The sequence below is a fragment of the Bactrocera oleae genome, chromosome 2, assembly GCF_042242935.1.
Source record: "Bactrocera oleae isolate idBacOlea1 chromosome 2, idBacOlea1, whole genome shotgun sequence".
Taxonomy (NCBI): domain Eukaryota; kingdom Metazoa; phylum Arthropoda; class Insecta; order Diptera; family Tephritidae; genus Bactrocera; species Bactrocera oleae.
The window spans coordinates 19,166,269-19,184,408 of record NC_091536.1 but is presented as its reverse complement, the minus strand read 5'-3'; the positions used below and the strand labels follow the sequence as shown (position 1 = coordinate 19,184,408).

At 32.5% G+C, this 18,140-nt stretch overlaps 1 protein-coding gene and 1 long non-coding RNA gene across 5 annotated transcripts in view; one reads left to right on the top strand and one right to left on the bottom strand.

Annotated features, from left to right (window-relative positions):
• Positions 1-18,140, top strand: part of mld (molting defective) — a 203,341-nt gene that overhangs the window by 84,936 nt on the left and 100,265 nt on the right. The window lies entirely within an intron of this gene.
• LOC118683732 (uncharacterized) lies at positions 12,195-14,781 on the bottom strand. Its single transcript, XR_004979600.2, has 3 exons — positions 14,609-14,781; positions 12,589-12,634; positions 12,195-12,277 (listed from the first exon to the last, which is right to left on the bottom strand). It is a non-coding gene; the product is annotated as an uncharacterized lncRNA (long non-coding RNA).

Here is an 18,140-nt window from a genome sequence, read left to right as displayed (position 1 = left end):
ATCGAGAGAGCTTTTTAGCTCGATTACCTGATGCTGCGACAGTTATGGGCACATATATAAAGCCTTTATGCATATATACACCACATTTTCATATTATTCTCATGAGACACAGTATTAGAAAATATCATATTTCCACAGTCAATATAGTATATTACATACATATGTAGGTATCTATATTTATCTATATACATTATATATATTTCCAATTAATCTGTCTCTCCACATTTGCGTCCAACTCGCACACGTCTAATTGTTAATAATTCACTGAGAATTGGTTGAAACCACGTGTTTTGTGACTCTTATACTCTCTCTCACCGCCCGCTACCACCTAACTGATTACTTTTATTATTTACATTTAACACTTGTTCCGCTCACACCGCACACGACACAGCTCACACGTCACACTTGCGTGTTCGAATGCATTTTTTTTTATTTGATCCCATATGAGTTGTTACAAATAAGTGAAGTTAATAATGAAATAAGTAATGAAATGTGTTACAAGTTAATATTATTTATTATATATATTATTATTTGCTGGGGTTTCGAAGGAGTAGTGCTAAGCGATGGAAATTATCATTTCATACTTTCGCGTGTGGCGACAAAGTAATCGAGAATGGGAATATGTAAATACGTTTATGTACATAATACAGCTAGAAAAATAGAGGCGAACATGATTTTGTGATTTTAAAATAAGCAATAATTAGCAAATGTGAGCTAACGCATGCTTCGAGTGTTGTTGTTGTTTGAGCCGTTTCCACGACAGTCGGGTCTGCTTAAGCGGAACAAACGCAGATTTTTAACCGGCCAAGAACTGTGAGAACTTGTCATCATTCCTCCAAATTACTTCAAGAATGTTTTCTGTCATTACAGCAATAAGCGTAGTTTGTTAAGGTAATAGTGCTATCTTAAAGAGCATATTGCCGACTTTGCGCGAGATAGATTGGGGACCGTTGCGATTACGTACAGCCAACTGATGATGGATTTAAAATATCTTATCATTGCTTCAAATTGTTTGTGCAACTGGTCCAAATTTAATATCAAAACTGGTTTTAAATAAACTAGTTTCAATTGGACTACATCAGAACCAGTCTAGAATTACCTAGTTTGTACAATACAGTTTACACACAAATTAAACAATTGAATTTCATCAGATAATCTGCTACTTTAGTCAATATTTTTGTAGTTATTGGAAATTTTTAATTAACTTTTAGCTTAATGCTTTAATAATAGCGCTAGAAGGGCTACTTAGAGTCCAAGTGTTAATGTCCCGATCAAATATTGCCCTCTCAGACCGTGTCTACAACAAACCGGTGCATTTTTCGATTTCATTTCACATAATGCTTTCATAATTATGCTTGTAGATCGGTTTAATAGTTTATGTCTGTAAGTAAACCGTAATTGTTTGTTTGTATATGTGTTCCACTGAATCAAAAGGGCGCACTCATGTCCCAATCAAACCAAATTTGTAGCTTATCTCGCCTTAAACGAGTTTACATGCCAATGGGTCCAAGTAGTGATAAATGTATGTATATGCATACATACAAATATATTATATACTAATGTATATACATATGTATGTATGTATGCATATTGTTGAGACATTCCCACATTGTACATATTGTACTTACTCGTACAATATTTTCATTCAACCTTTCAATGGAAAAATGTTGATTCGGCTTGTCTGTAAATGCGAACACACATATGTATATATAAATATCTATGTATACGAGTATATAACTATTATATATACATACATATTTATGTATATCATCATTTGATTCCGTTTTTTCCTACACGTGTTGACAATCGTATGTGACGGCCGAGAAGTGAACAGAGAAGCATCGGCGTATTAAATTATTAAGTGAAACTTGATTAAGTTTGAGTGGCGTTTGGGAAATCACAAAAAATGTAGTAAATAAATAAACATAATTTAGTACTGCATAATTTCACGTTCACAATATTGACTTACTCACTTACGAAATTTGTGTGTAATGAGATAAGCGGAAATCAAAATGTATGTGTGCATGTATGTGTGTATGCGCAGTGGAATGAAATGAAATCGTGTGAACTTTTGGCGGTTCGGGAGGCGGTGCTGCTCCTTCTTTTTAATGTGTATGTTTGCGTGTTTGTGTTTGAAATTGAATTGAAATGCGTTGATAAAAATATTTTTTTGTTATCTGTGTAAGCATTTTGTTTTAGTAAATTGAATTTAAAGAGTAAAGAAAATTGCGTTCTTTATGAATATGAGCTTTTTAAGTAGAAGTTTATTTTAAAGATAATGCAAAAAAAATATTTGTAGAAATGTATTATGTGTATGATAAATTAAATTGATGAAAAATTAGTAAATATTAGGCATTTACCATCCATGCTATTGTGATGCAATATTAAATAAAATAATTTTTCCTTTCTACCGTTAAAAGTTCATTTAAAAAATATTAAATGCAATGTTTTTTGTAATGATCGAAATTAAATTTTTTTTTATTATTCATTTTAATTTATTGTATTATATTTAATATTAAAGTTAATTTTTGTTTTTATAATTTTTATTTTGTTTTTTGGTTTTATATTTTAAAATTTGTTGTTTTTTTGCAATTTTTTCTTTAATATTTTAAAATGTTTATTTTTACTTTTTTGATATTTTTAAATTTTAATTTATATTTTTTAATTTTTTTAAATTTTAATTTTTTTTTTAATATTTTTTATATGTATATATATATATATACACTGGTGGTAATAATAGGGACAAACCCATTGACTTTTTTCTAAGCGCAAAATAAATTTTTTACCAATATATGTACATATGCATGTTGTATGTAGGTTTAAATCACTTGTCACTATGCAACGATGCTTGATAACAGTACTTTCTGCTTATTTCGTTTTCGACGTTTTATTTTTAGATTGTCGGCGTAATTGCTATTTTGTTTTAATTGACAGCGTTTTGAGCTGGCAGAAATAATAGACACACTCACCGTAAATTTGTTTAAAAAGTAGCATTATCTCAAAAACTAAGGCACTAGTTCGCGTATATACAAATGGACGCAGAAACATAGCTAACTAGACTCAGCTCACAATGCTGATCATTTCTATAAGTACATATATATTTTATAGGGGATACGACGTTTCCTTCTTAGTTTTAAGTTTAACAAACTTTATGGCTTAACTTAATATACCATATTTTATTTAGCATTACTAATACGTATATCTTTCATAGACCAGTCCATTTTAGCGTAGTTCAACTGTACCAAAATATTTAAATTATTTTATTTATAACAATAAACATCTATGTAGACGAACAATTAATGTTAATATACACAAGCAAAGAAAGCAATATGAAAATAATAAAATGCCGTTATTCAGAATTAAATATATTTAATTTTAGTAACAATAAAATTTGCCGCAAGGCGTTGACAATTGTGCGCAAACAAGCAGAAAAATATAACAACAATATAAAGCGCGAATAAAAACGATGACAATTCCAAGGGCAATGAAAGAAATTTTTTAAATAAAATTTGAAATTGCCACAAAGCAAAGTGCCTCAGCAGGTTATTTAAAAACAGCACTTATACACACACACACATATACACATACATAAACGCACGCGAAGCGGACGACTAAAAAATAATAATGCGGCGAAAAAAGTACATATCTCAAGTTATAAACTAAACAACAACAAAAATATATATTTCTTTAATTAGATTTTTTTTTGTACATTTTAAAATCTTTTTCTTTTGGTCGCACATAATGCGTGCATAATTTAGCTATTTTTCTAAGCGCTTCAAAAACAAAACTACAATTAAACAAAAACAACAAACACAAACAAATAACGAAAATATGTATGTGGGTTGCTTTTTCATTAAATTCAATAACTATAAAGACGCACACACACATACAGATATATATATATATTTTATTTGTTGTATGAATTAGCGCTGGGCTCTTGGATGACCTCATTAACATAAATAAGAAGAAATAATATAATTAACATATCTAAATACCTGTGCCTGCGTGTGTGATTGTATGTGCGTATTAAAAATAGTGTATTACTAATATATTAAAAATCAACCAAAACAAAAACAAAAACAAAAAAGAAATCACATAAAACCACAAGCGCAAGTATCGAATGTACTAAAACGGAGAGTAGCTTAAATTAAGCAGCAACTCACACACACACCTGTCTTGAATTGTTTTCTGTGCTTTGTATGCGTCTGTGTATGTGTGTAATTAAAACGCTTAAATTATTCCGTCTCTTTTAAAACACTACAATGGTGGTCTGTACTAAGCCATAATATTGAACAGCGACTAGTTGCCGCATAAATGCGGTAATAAACATATATACATAGATAGACATACACATACACCTACATACATATGTGGATATGTGCAAATATAGACAGCAGGCAATTGGCCGTTGGCAACATTACTTGACCGATCAGCAACCGAAGAGCTTGAGCAACAACTTGACTGCCTTTAATTCGTTGGCGCTGTTCAAATTTGGCGTTCATTGACTTGTATTCTATTTATGCAAATATTCTAATCGCATCGTCGTAAGGAATTAAAGCAGACTAGTGAGGAAATAGCGCTCGCTTTTGGTAGTGATGCTGAAGTGGACAGTGCTACATAATTGCGTGAGGTGGATTAAAATATCAAGAAAAAAACTCAAGAGGCGGGTTTTAAACGAAATAAATGAATGGAAAAAATATTTCATATTCTAAAACTGCTTAATTATGAAACAAATAATATAATAAACTTCACAATTGCAGATTACCTAAACTAGAAATTAAATAGTATGTGGATGTGCAAACTAAGAAAAAACAAGAAAAAAGTGCACTTCGGCTGCACCGAAGCTATAACAACCTTCCCACAAACACAACAGTTTCCATACAAGAAATTGATTTCGATCGTTTAGTGCGTATGACAGCTATATGCTAAAGCGGTACGAACTGAACAATTTTTTGATAGATTGTACCGTTGCACTGGATAATAATTTATGCCAAATTTCGTAAAGATATCTTGTCGAATAAAAAAGTTTTCCATGCAAAGACTTGAGTTTGATCGGTTAGTTTGTATGATAGCTTGCTATTTGCCATAAATAACCGATATGAACAACTTTTTTAACAAGTACTTTACTGTTACTTTCCTTCTGGCTGTTACAAACTTCGTGGCAAACTTAGATAACCTGTTTTGGGGTTTAAGAATAAGTGAAAAAAGTTATTAAGGCAAAATTTAATTAAAAATATAGAAAATATATGAAAAAAAAATGTAAATTCATACGAATAATATACTAAAAATACTATTGTTATATACAATACAATAAATATGATATACAAAATTTTAAACATTGATTCCGATAATAATAAAATATCTACAATTTATGGCAAACATTAAAAAAAATACAAGTAAAATAAAAACTAATTTTAAATAATAAAGCTGTAATAAAAAATAAATAGATTAAAACAAAAAAAAACCAAATAAAAAAGTTTTTTTTAATGTTATAAATATTTTTATAGCCAAGTAATAATTATTATTGTTCTACAATTATAATTGTTTTACATTTATTGTTACAAATTACCAATTGACCTAGTTGAGGTGCTATTTAAAATTATAAGATTTTAAACTAAATACTTCGTGAAAATTTCATTCACTAAAAATATTTTTCCATAAAACATTTCAAAGCAATTCGATTTATTTTAATTTAATATAATTTTTATCACTTAAATTAAATTAATTTATATAATATAATTGAAAATTAACATAAATAATTTTTATTATATTGCTTAAATGTTTTTTTATTTTATTATGTTTTGCTTCCAATATTTTTTTATTTTTATTCTTTTTGGCGTAAACTATTTTATTAAATATACAATTATTATACAGTTTAAATAGCTAAATTAATTTGTAAATAAACATAATTTAATTTTTCCATGCAGTTTAATTTGTGTTGATTTAATTAGTTAATGTTTTGTTATGTAAGTAGACTTAGGCTACTTCAACAATTTGCCATCGATTTGAAATAATTCACACAAAATAATAATAAATAAATTAAATAAAAACTTGACGGATTATCAAAATTTCGCCGGCAATCAATTATGAACTATTACACCAAATTATTCAGATAAACCATTTTCAACACTTCATAAAAAAATAGCATTTAGACAATAAAAAAATGCTCACTGCAAATATATTATATATTGCCATAAAAGCACCATAAAAATTAATTGACAGCGTTATGGCATGCGAATAAAATAGAATTATAAATGTACGTGTTTTGAGTACACACTGTAAGTACTCCCACCGTACGGTAACTCGCTAAAAGTAATTATAATAAAATTTTATAACAATGCCGTAAACAGGTACACACACACACACATAAGGGTGAGCGCAGAGTACACGACGCGTACACTTGTCTTGCAAATATTTACCAGCACACACAGCCACAAGCTTACATTTATAAATATTTGTATTTAAATATCTGCTTATTTGCCTGTATTTATTTACATATCTGCATGCGCTAATGTTTCGAAATTCAAAAAGATTCTAATCGTTGCGATAAAAAACCACAAATTCCCTGAAATTTTCTATTTAACTTGCGGCATATTTCTTCCATTTCATTTCGTCATGACTGTGTGATGGGCGGGGAGGAAGCGTTGTAGGGAACGAGGTATGAGTGAGACAAAAGGCCACAAATCGCAAACATTATTACATCCAAACACATATACGCACAGACAAGTGCGCCAACAAGCAGCAACTGCATGATAGACGGACAGACAGACGAGTGATTCGGCACACAGACAGACAGACAGACAAATAAACAGGCAAACAAAGCACTTAACAACGTCTAAACAACCGCCAACACACCCGCCACACACTTACGCACTCGCTTGCCGGCGCTACGATGTTCTGCTTTCCTTCAAATAGCCACCCAAATGCAGTACACACGCACCCACACACATGCAGGTATTAAGCGCGCCGGTATTTAGGAGCATGACTTTCATTTCAGTTTCAAGTGCCTGCTTGACTCACTGCCTCAGTAACTGACTAACTGACTGGTTGGCTGAGTGACTGTGTGATTGAAAGAGTGACTGATGAAGAAATTCGTATATGTGATGCATTTGTGTGTGTGTGTGTTTTGTGTGTGCTGACGTTGAAGGCGTTCGAAACAACCGCCATACACCGCTAAGTAAACATACATATACACATACAAACACAAACAAACATTACTTACTATTCATTATTAAAAATTTTCATTTAATTGCTTTTGACTGCTCCCCACCTAGTGACCGCGCCAGCACGTCCGTCTCCCTTTCCTTCAACACACACACACATGCACGCTGTTGCGCCTTTTTTTTGCATTCGTGCTGACTTTGTTGCTGTTTGTTTTGCGCTTAATCATTTACATATGTATGTATTGAATTGTATGACCGGCAGCCACAGCTTAATTCTACCGCCAATTATTTCGTCAATCGTCGACATAATGCGGCGCAGTGCCGAAAACGAACGTTGCCGACTCTCCGCTGTTTGGAGATTAAAAAGATTAATTTATTTCTATTTCTAGTATTCGTTTATTGTTTTGGTTGTGTTGTGCTTATTTTGTTTACTCTTTTCGCCAAGGCGCAAGTGCTCATACATATTCACATATGCAAATATTTTATATGATTTCATGCCATGCACGTCTAATTAAGGTCATAAAATACGTAAATTCTTTATTTCTCCATATGAAAGTGCGCGCACACACATATATACAAACACATGCAAACATATTTCTATTATACTCATACGAGTCATCATGCACTTAACCTACATATATGTATATGCGCATATGAGTTTGTATATATAATATGTTGAATTTGTATTTTAAAAAGTGTGTGTGTGCGTGCCTCATTCCAGCCGTTATTTGATAGGCTTTTGATATTGCTTACGCTTTGGCAGACTTGTGCATTAACAAATTGTTGAAAATTATGATGCAGCCCGCCCACCGCACAGCCACACACAACCCTAGGATCTCCCATACACTGGCACTCATACACACATACACACACACATATGCAGTTACCTTTGCATTCTTGCATTTACTTAAACAAATAGCGTTATGCTTTCATGTTTTTGATTAAGCTTCTGTCGATTGCGATATCAATGAAAAGCGCTGCTGCCCCAACTCTGCTGCCATCAACCAAAGATGTTTGTATTATTGTAGCGCCGTCAGCGATACGGCTAATCTGCGCTCATTGAATTTGTGTATAACAACTCTTTTGATGACTTCGCCGTAGGGCGTGTTTACCAAAGTGCGGTTATTTGACTATTGTTTGTTTATAAGAATAGCAAACATATAATAAGAATTAAAACTGTTTAATCTGTCAATCTTGCAACAAAAACACTGACACACTAAGTGTGTGGGGGGTTAGCGACGCTAAACTCAAAAATTCGTTTTCATTGGAGTTGTTAAATAATGCTCGGAACTTGAATATTTCACTTGAGCTTTTGATAAAGAAAGCTTTGAACATGAAATGTTTGCTCCGCTGCTAAAGACCAACTATTTCCATAGCAGCGCCCAAAAAACTAAAAATATTTCAAATTCGATCAACTAAATATTTTCTGGAATAACAATTTCTTTATAAATATTTTTTCTTGGAAGTATGTCTGAACAAGTTCAAATGAAAGCTTCAATTCCGATCACGAAAAGCTAATTGTAGCAGTGATTAAGGCATCTTTCTACACTTTTTTTGACTAAATAGAAATTTCTGTTAAATTGGGAAGCGCATTATAACCTCGACCAAGGAAATAGCAATTAAAGCTCCGATAAAGCTTTAAGTTCAGGTTGAGTGGCAGTTAGAAATTCCTGTTAAATGAGGAAACGGAAAGTTTAGCCTCGACTAAGGAAATAAAACCAAAAGCTTTGGAAAAACTTTTGGTCCAAGCTGTAGTGACGGGAAATTTAAATCTATTATAATAACTTAAATTGAAGTTGCCAAAGAGTGGCACACAAATTAGTAATAACTAATTATGTCAAACTATATCATTTCAAATGCCAAGATCAAAACCGAACTAACTTACAGTTATAATCTTTCAACTGCTAAGGAAACTCGATAAAAGGCTCACTGATAATCGAATAAACGCTCTTTTATATAAAAAAAAAACGAACTGAAGCTGTAAATTGTCTGTTATACCAAGTTCCGCATATTCTCTATAACTATATAAAATGCAAGAAAATTATTTGAAAGATTTGTAGAAAGCTAACAATTTTAAAGCAAAGAGCTTCTACCGTCAAACAACATTTGCACTCTAAACAGCAATTAAAATAAATTTGAAGCTGCTTTGGTTATCCAGCGTGTAAATTTTTTGCTAAGAAAGCACTAATGTAGTTCAAAGTGTAAACTAACTAACCAATTGTTCAAAAAATGCGTTATTTAAAAAGAACTCAACAGCAGCGCCACCTATGCAAACAGTTAGACAAAGTGAGCGTTACTAACGTTAAGCCTTATACTTATTTATATCCTAGCAATTGGAGAACAAATTATTATAATTAATAATAATATCACATAAATGTAATTATTGTATTGCGTGATTTAAACATTGCTGACACAGTGGCCTCGGTAATTTATGACCCATATTAGTTTGATAACACCTTAAGACTGCCATACCACCCAACTTGAACCTTTTATTTATCCTACGCACATAAATCATACGGCGTCCGCATTATAGGTAGATACTTATGTATATACTTGTACCTAATCTAGCCAATAAGTCCCGTAAATGCCAAATTGATCACTTCGCTTTGCAAACTTTATTTGCTTACAAAGTTTTAATTTCCTACGCTTCATAAATTCAAATCAAATTTCCAATTTATTAACTCCGCGTATCATTCTCTTTGCATCGTGATCACTCAAATATATAGGCATATACACAACGCGTCACCCTATTCATTATGTATTATGTATTTTATGGAGCACACATAAAGCTTAAACCCGTTATCAGCTTGTTACTTGATTCGTTTTTATTATCTACCATTTATTTATTTATAAACTTATGCGCCGATAAGATAGAGCTGATAGTTAGCGACAAGTAAACATATATGCATAGAAAAAATATTCCAACATTTTGACGAGTTAATGCTCACTTGTCAGCGCATACTGATCAATTAGTGAACAGCCTTAGCTGACTGTCAAGCTGTTCTGGCGCTCCATGCGGCAATCTGGCTGTGTGTTGTTATCGCAGCTTTATCAATATTGTTTTCCTCTGAAAATGTGTCGCTGGCCCCGAAGTGTTTGACGTGCATAAAAACATCAACACGAAATGGGAACTAGGGAGAATGTAATGCTGAGGAGTAAACAAATTTGTGTGAGGTTGCTTTTGCATTTCCTGCTGACGAACACTTGTGGATAATATTACTTCAATATTTATTAGAGAAGATATTTTATTGTATAGAAGGAAAAAAATACACTTAAGAAGCTTTCGAAAGGCTTTATCTGAGCTTTAAGCGAGTGTTCATGAGATTTATGAGGATGAATTTTGAGAAATTCCGCATTTCTCTTTCTAGCGAAAGTTTTCACAATTATCAAATACCTTAAGGCATGAAATTAGTGCATTTTGTGATCGCAGAATTAAGATATGGGTTTCGTCCATCATCAGGAATAGCAAAGTTCTGACTCTTTGTTTATTGTTTAAATAGTTTTTTTTTTATATGGGTACATGAGCTTTATTGCTTTAATGAGCGCAGGCCACCATACCTAATAAAAAATACTTGACGGCAATTAATTCAACAATTTTCTATGACCACAACTATAATATTCAGTATAGTTATTTTATTTTTTTTACTTATATAGATCAATCGAAACTCAAAATACCTAAAAAACTTCAATCGTTTTGTACTAAGCATCTAAGCCTTGTCTTCAGTATTGTTATTCAAAATTGTATTGTTGTTGTAGCATTTGTCATTTACGTTCGCTGCGGTGTATAATTTTTGAATATTTAATTTTAATCTGTACAGTTTTATTTTTTTATTTTTCCATTTATTCTTCGCCATTCAACGCATTTACGTAGTTGTATATATTTCGCTCGACTGTTCTCCGTATCACTTTAATCTCATTACAATATTTTCCAACTCCCCTTTCGCCGAGCTTGTTGCTCACCGGGCAACACGTATTCGCGCTTGCTTATCTTCTCTTTTGTGCCGGCTTCTCAACAATTCCGGTCTATTAATTTCACAAATTACCAGATCAGAAGTGTAGTAAGTTCGTTCGTTCGACTCATCTTCATCGTTCGCATCGTCGCCGTACGAACGACCTTCCACATTGCGATTGACAAATTCATTTGTTTATTTGCATTTGGAATTCATTTCGATTTTTGAAAATCATCATTTCATGCTCTGCTGTTTGCGAAGTGCTCGAGATATTTATGTTGTGTAAGCGCGTACGTATGTTTTTTTTCTTTATTCTCCTGGTAAATCAGCGGCATTTAGGGCGCATCGTCGTGGGTCGGCGGTTCACTACTCGTAGCTGCAGTTGAGACGACGCTATATGCCTCATGCTTTTCATTCACTTCCACAATTTGGTGAGGCGAGCGACGCGCGACACCGCATTGGAGGTATTGACGAGGAAAATTGTCTATCAGAAATCACATTTAATTTGAACTGCGAGATTGTATTGTGGCTTCATGCTATTGAATTAAATAACAGTAGTTTTAATTTCCGCGGAGGAGTGTGGTGGGAAATGCGTACGCCTCGGCGTGCGTTCGGACATACATATGTTCGTGTCTATTTTTGGGGTGTTGTTAGAAAGATTGAGAGATATGTAATTGTGTTGATTTCGGGTGGGAATTCGTTTATCAGTATATTAGTATTCCATCATGCGCTCTATTTTTTTCTCTCTTTGTTAAGGTAATTAATTTTTTAATCTTTTATTTTTTACGAGCCCTTTTGCCGAATTTCAAAGAGAAGCACCATTCGTACTTTTTCGGAACAGGAACAGTTTGCAAAAAAATGTAAACCAAACACCGTACTCTATATGTAAGACTGGCTTTATATTGTGCAGACTTTAATAGAAAAACGACGTTATTTTTTTTGTTGTTGTTATAGCATTTAAGAAAACTGTCGGGTAAAAAAGGCCTATTTTTAATATTTTTTTTTATATAAAAAATTATTTATTTAATTCAAACTCTTAAAGATACACATTTAAAGAACAATTTCTCAGATTTTCAAAAAAAAAAATATGAGACCTCCGCCATTGTAACGTCATTTCCGGTGACCCCTCGAAAAAAAGGTGTGTTCGCGTTGTCAGCATAACTCCTGACAGAATGATATAAAATAAAAATAAAAAATATTTGTTTTAGTTAAGACCATAAACTCGTGCTTAAACGAAGGAAAAGAAAAAGTTAAAATTGCTCGCGAGAAATCTCGGCAACCGACTTTGAAAACGCAGTTTCGAGAAAAACGCGTTTAAAGTTTTAAGTAACCATATAGCTGACCTCGAGCGCGCAACTTTTCAAAGCTGTATCTCCAAAACTATTACTGATATCAACTTGAGAATTAAGGAAAATATTTTAGAGATGTTATAGAATTAAATAAGAGAATTAAAAAATAAATGAAACCCATGTAACCTCTTAATGCAATAGTCAGGCTGCAATATATTCTTGAAATCGGAATCTGTAAATAAATAAAAGAGACATGTTTTTTATTTTAAGTTTAATTTTCGACAGTTTGAGCTGTTTCTAAATGTATTAATACCTATACTTGATATAAGGCAACTCAAAAAATGTATGACAGGTTCAAAGCACTTGGTCGATTTACGTGTATGTGAATCTTCATTCTAAATATTGTAAAAGTTTTAGGCTTCCCAACTGGCTGGCGCTTTTAACTATTCTAGTGAGATTATCCGTGGTTTTCACCGCAAGTATAACCATTTTCTCCTAATCTAACCTATACTTGATGATTACATGTTACGTAAAACGTCCTAAGGCGATCGTGATGATTTATGAGTTTTAAGTGCCAGAAAACATATAGTTGATACAATGGAGTCTACTTAATATTATACAAATATATTTCGTATTATATCAACAAATTTTCTAGCAAACTATGAAATGAAAGGCTGTCAAGTATAGAGTGGATTCACCAAAATCCGGTCTTGTACTAAATGTCGCTGTATTCTATGCCGTAAAATTGTATAAAAGTTAAATGTTTTTGTAGTAACTTGAAGTCACAGCAAATATTCGAATAGAAAAATTCTTCAAAATTAAACGCAACAAGCGTTAATAATCCCCATAGCAATTTCATGCTTAAAGAAAGCAAATGGAAGCACATACAAGATTAATGCTATAAATTATTTAAAAGAAGAAACTGAACACGAATACACGAACATTACTTTCTTAACGACCTCCAACTAATCCTATAACAATGCTGCACAACGTGGCATGGCAACCACGGTCTAAATAAGTTGTGTCGGAAAACTATTTTTGAGCATTTTTTTTTATTAGAAAATTTCATGCTGCGCGCTGGACCACCAACAACAAAGGCGATGCTGGAAAAACGATAATAAAGAAGAATTTTATGCAAGAAAATCCACATTATTGCACTCGGCAGCTTAAGCAAATGTTTATCTTTATTTTTATTCAATTTCTTTGCTCACAAATACATACAACATATATACGAGTACATATATACTTGTATAAATTGGTATGTCTCGCAGTGCAGCATAATGCTTGCGCTTTTTAAGTTGTTTTTGCAATGCATTGTGTTTTGTATCGAAGAAATCGAAAGCGTACTGCTGCTGTGTGTGAGTGCGGAGGAGTGAGGTGGGGAGAAAACACAAAGCTAACGCATTGCAGAAGAAAGAATATCTTATATGGTAAGGTAGATACACACATATGTTGTAAGTAACAAGCAACTACAAATTATTGCTACATATTAGTATTGTCAACAGTACATATTAAATACAGCGCAAAGCCAGCGTTGCCATGTCGTTAGCATTTTTATTTAAAAATATATACTAAATAAATATATAACATACGAGTTAATATAATTGTAAAAATTTACAATAAATTATAATTTTAAGTCGACTGCAGCGTTACCATATTAGCAAAAAACCGTAGTAATTAAAGTAATTAATATAAATATGCCTGTGCCAATAAATTTGAAATTATGTTCCAGAAAATTAAAAATATCAAATTCTTAACGAAAATAGCGTTGCCATATAAAAAAAATATAATAATAATAATTAAATAATATTAATAATACGCGAATTGTGCCATGCGTCTACTAACTAAACCAAGAGTTGGCGGTTTGAAGAAGGTTCAAAATAATAAATATTATAGTTTTTACCAAAATTTAATTTTTGTAATTATCACAGTTAACTATTACACTCAAATACCGCCCTTACCGCTCTCGCGTAAACACAACTATGATCTAAGCTCACCTAATTTGTATTTATTGCAGTAAACCAATTTGCAAAGCGAATACTTGCAATTTAATCAAATATAATAACTTTAAACAAAATTTTACTGATTAACATTTTTAAGTCCGATTAAATAAAATCTATAAATGATTTAAAACAAATAAAATTTAATATTTTTTTCGCCAAAGGTGGCAACACTATCCATTATCCAAGCATAGCACTTTACTTACGACACTGTATCTTCTCGCATCCTGAACCACCTCGTCGCTAGTGTTGTCTGCTTTTTCCGTTGTTATTGTTGTATTTTTTTAATATTTTTTTTTGTTGGTCAAATCAAAATCTTGTCTCGCCTCGGGGTGCCAGTTTTATTTACTGCCAGCACTTACAGTATTCCACACATACACACACATGCTTATGCATATATTTATAACTTTCTGACAATGATTGGATTTATAGCTTTATCGCCGCATCTATTGCTTCAACTTATTTATCAAAGCTACAGCTTCACTAAGTACAAGTAAGTACACACATCCATACAGCTAGAGCTACTCACATATTCATATATGTATTAGTATGTACATATGTATGTATCAAGATTTGTTGGTCTTTTTATTTGTTGTTCGATTGTCATATCGAATTGTTGCGCGCTTCATTTCCAAGTCCAATTACGAATATGTCAGCTATTGCGCTCGATTGTGTGCCTGTTTGGAGTTAAATACATACATATCTACACACAGTTATTTACACATATGTATGTACATACAATATATAAGAAGGTGTTTGTGTTGTCTTTTGATAAGTGCTTATTTTACGCATAGATAACCTTTCGAAAATTATTATTTTTTTAATGCTTTCCTCTGTCTGTCAAGAAGTTGCCGTGGAACAGCTAATTGTGTTGGTATAGATACGCTTGCTATTATAACTGCATTTATGCAGTATGTACATGTCGATGTTTATGTCTATATAAATGTCGCCGTCATAAAGGAAAGATGTTGCTGTCTCGTTTTACGATTTCACTGTTCGTTCGCTAAACTAATAGCTACAGTTCTCAACGGGTTTATGAATTTATTTTTAAACAGGCAATGCGTTTATTTATTTGTATATAATTGTACACGCTCTTTAACACGAATTTTGGCATAAATTATTGTCAAGGCAATGCTGCTAGATATTACGTATAAATATATATTTAGGTTTCTATTTGAATCATTCAAACATTTTCCTACTGGCTCATTACTCAACAATCGGTTGCCTACTATATGTAGTGGTATCAATATAATATAAATCTGCATTTTAACGGCAACTGCTACTTTTCAAGGCATGCGCTGTCATTGTAAGCCATTTATTAATAAATTTCTTTGCTTTTCAAGTTAACAAGCGAACCGAGTTTATACCTATAACATCTCTAAAAGCAAAAACAAAAATAAAAATCATTATATTACTTATTTTTATATTTATTACGTTGTTCTCGGCGCTTTCATACGACCCAAAGTTTACTAACATTCAAACGCCGTTATGAGCACACATTTTCTTACGATTTCAAAGCATGCCATAAAATCGGTTAATATACTATGTTTGCTTTTCTATATTTACGCTGCTCTAATTAGTGTGTGCTTGCGTTGTTTGTAAAGCAAATTTTTGCACTGTGCTCCACATGCCCCGCCCCCCAAGCTTCAACCACACCCTGATGCCGTCGTAATGATGTGTTAGGTTGTTTGGCCTGTGTCTGACATTATTACAGCTCATAAATAAAGCATATCTAATACGCTGATAAGCGCAATGTCGAAATACTCATAACGTTTTATCGTTATTATGTCGAAATATCAAAGTGAAAAGAAATGCTAGAAAGAAGGAGAAAAGCGGCTTAGCGATCAACAATCGCCAAGAATGCGAATTCCCTTGACATAAAGCCACATAAACCGCAGAGGAAATGCGCACAAATAAAGTAATAATCAAAGTATCTAACTGTAATAACAACATGCGACAACGCATTTCAGGTGATTCATGTCGGGCGTGACAAACTGACAATCGACAATGACAGCATTCCTGCGACTTCTTTTTTTCTTTTTTGCTTTGCCATCCCCTTTGTCATCCCCACGCAGCCGGCTTTATTATGTGTGTCTGTATGCGTGTGTTTGCCTTAATTTCCTTTGTAATTTGCTCTCTTGCCTTACACTCTCGCGCTTATTTACATTACTCAACGGAATTAACTTATTCAATCAGCAAGATTTATATCGGCGGCTACTGTATGCGTCTTGGCTAATAAATTTTTTGACAAGCGTATCTATCATGAAAACAGCGAAAAGAAGGAAAATCAAGCAAAAACAAAAACAACAACAAAAGCAAAAAAAAATTATAAGTAGTAAGCGGAAGGTAGCGCAATGCAGTCCATAAAACAACAACAAAAAAGTAACTACTATCGCTAAAAACAACAGCAACAAGCGCAATATCAATGCGCGCTACCCTAAAAATATGCAACAACACCAACCAAATGTATGGCTACGAAATACGTACGCAAATGGCAGCCACAACCTATCACCGCACCCATCTCCATGCTTTGTTCGTCCGTCCGCGCAACGCGTCCTCAAATGCGCTTTGAAACAGTTCCTTCTTTTTATGCTGTTTACTTTACTCATTCAATTTTCTTTTATATCGGCGTTTTTTCCCATTTTTTTTCCTCTTTTTGATTACAGGTGAGTGGTTTTTGGCCTTTGACCTGCAGTTCAGTTAGACAAATATTTTCTGTGAATTAATTGTGTAGCGCGCTGTCTCTCTGCCTTTGCACACAGCATTTGTTTGCTTAACGTTCGCTTTGTGATCTCTTGTTTTTGTTGTTGTTTGTTGTGTTCCGTTTTCCATTGCTATAATTTTTGTGCTGTCTCAATTTTTATTATGCGCTGTATAACAATCTTATCGTTTATTATCTTTAAATACCATAAATGTAAGGCCATGTGAATTAGAAATGCGTGAAGGCGGAAGGCGTGAAGGGGGTTTTCATTGTTTTTGTTTTTATTTCATTGTTTATACTCAACTAATGCATGCATGCCTATTTACTACTGAAATAATAATTTTTTAATGTTTTCATTATAACCACACTTTTCATACACAGTGTAATGAATTAATTAAATTTTTTTCTATTTTAAGTTGAAAGTACTTTTAATTTATACAAACTTTCAATTTATGTTTAGTTTATAAATTTTCCAACTAATCGCTTAAGTGTTGTGGTTGTTGCGCTTCTAGCTTTCTGTGAAGACATAAATTTCGGTTGTCATATTTTATGTTGTTGGGTTCTGTATGTTCTTACTAAGCAACCTGTGTGTATCTGCCTATTAAAACAAAAAATAAAATTAAAAATATTCTAATGTTAGTGACCCTATTATTTTCATGAAATATGCCTTAAGAAGAAAGCATTACAAAATCTTTATTATAAGTTTTTATTTTACTCACTCGTGAGCGCTACAAACTTTGATGCTTGAAAGAGATTACTGAATTGTACGAAATCCATTACATATCGCTCGTTAACTAGAAAAATCTCATAACTACAAATATATGAAAGTATGGTGAAATTTATACAGTAATTTTGTTTTGCTATTAAGTCATGTTATTTTATAAAAGTCAGGCATTATTATACAATGTTTTGACTTGAAGTCACGATAATTTCAAAAAAAAAATTTAATTTCCAAAGTTATAGATGTCTGTGTTGACCCAGTTCCCAAAAAAAAAAAAAAATCCTACGATCCGGCTCGAGTTTATTATATATTCTAA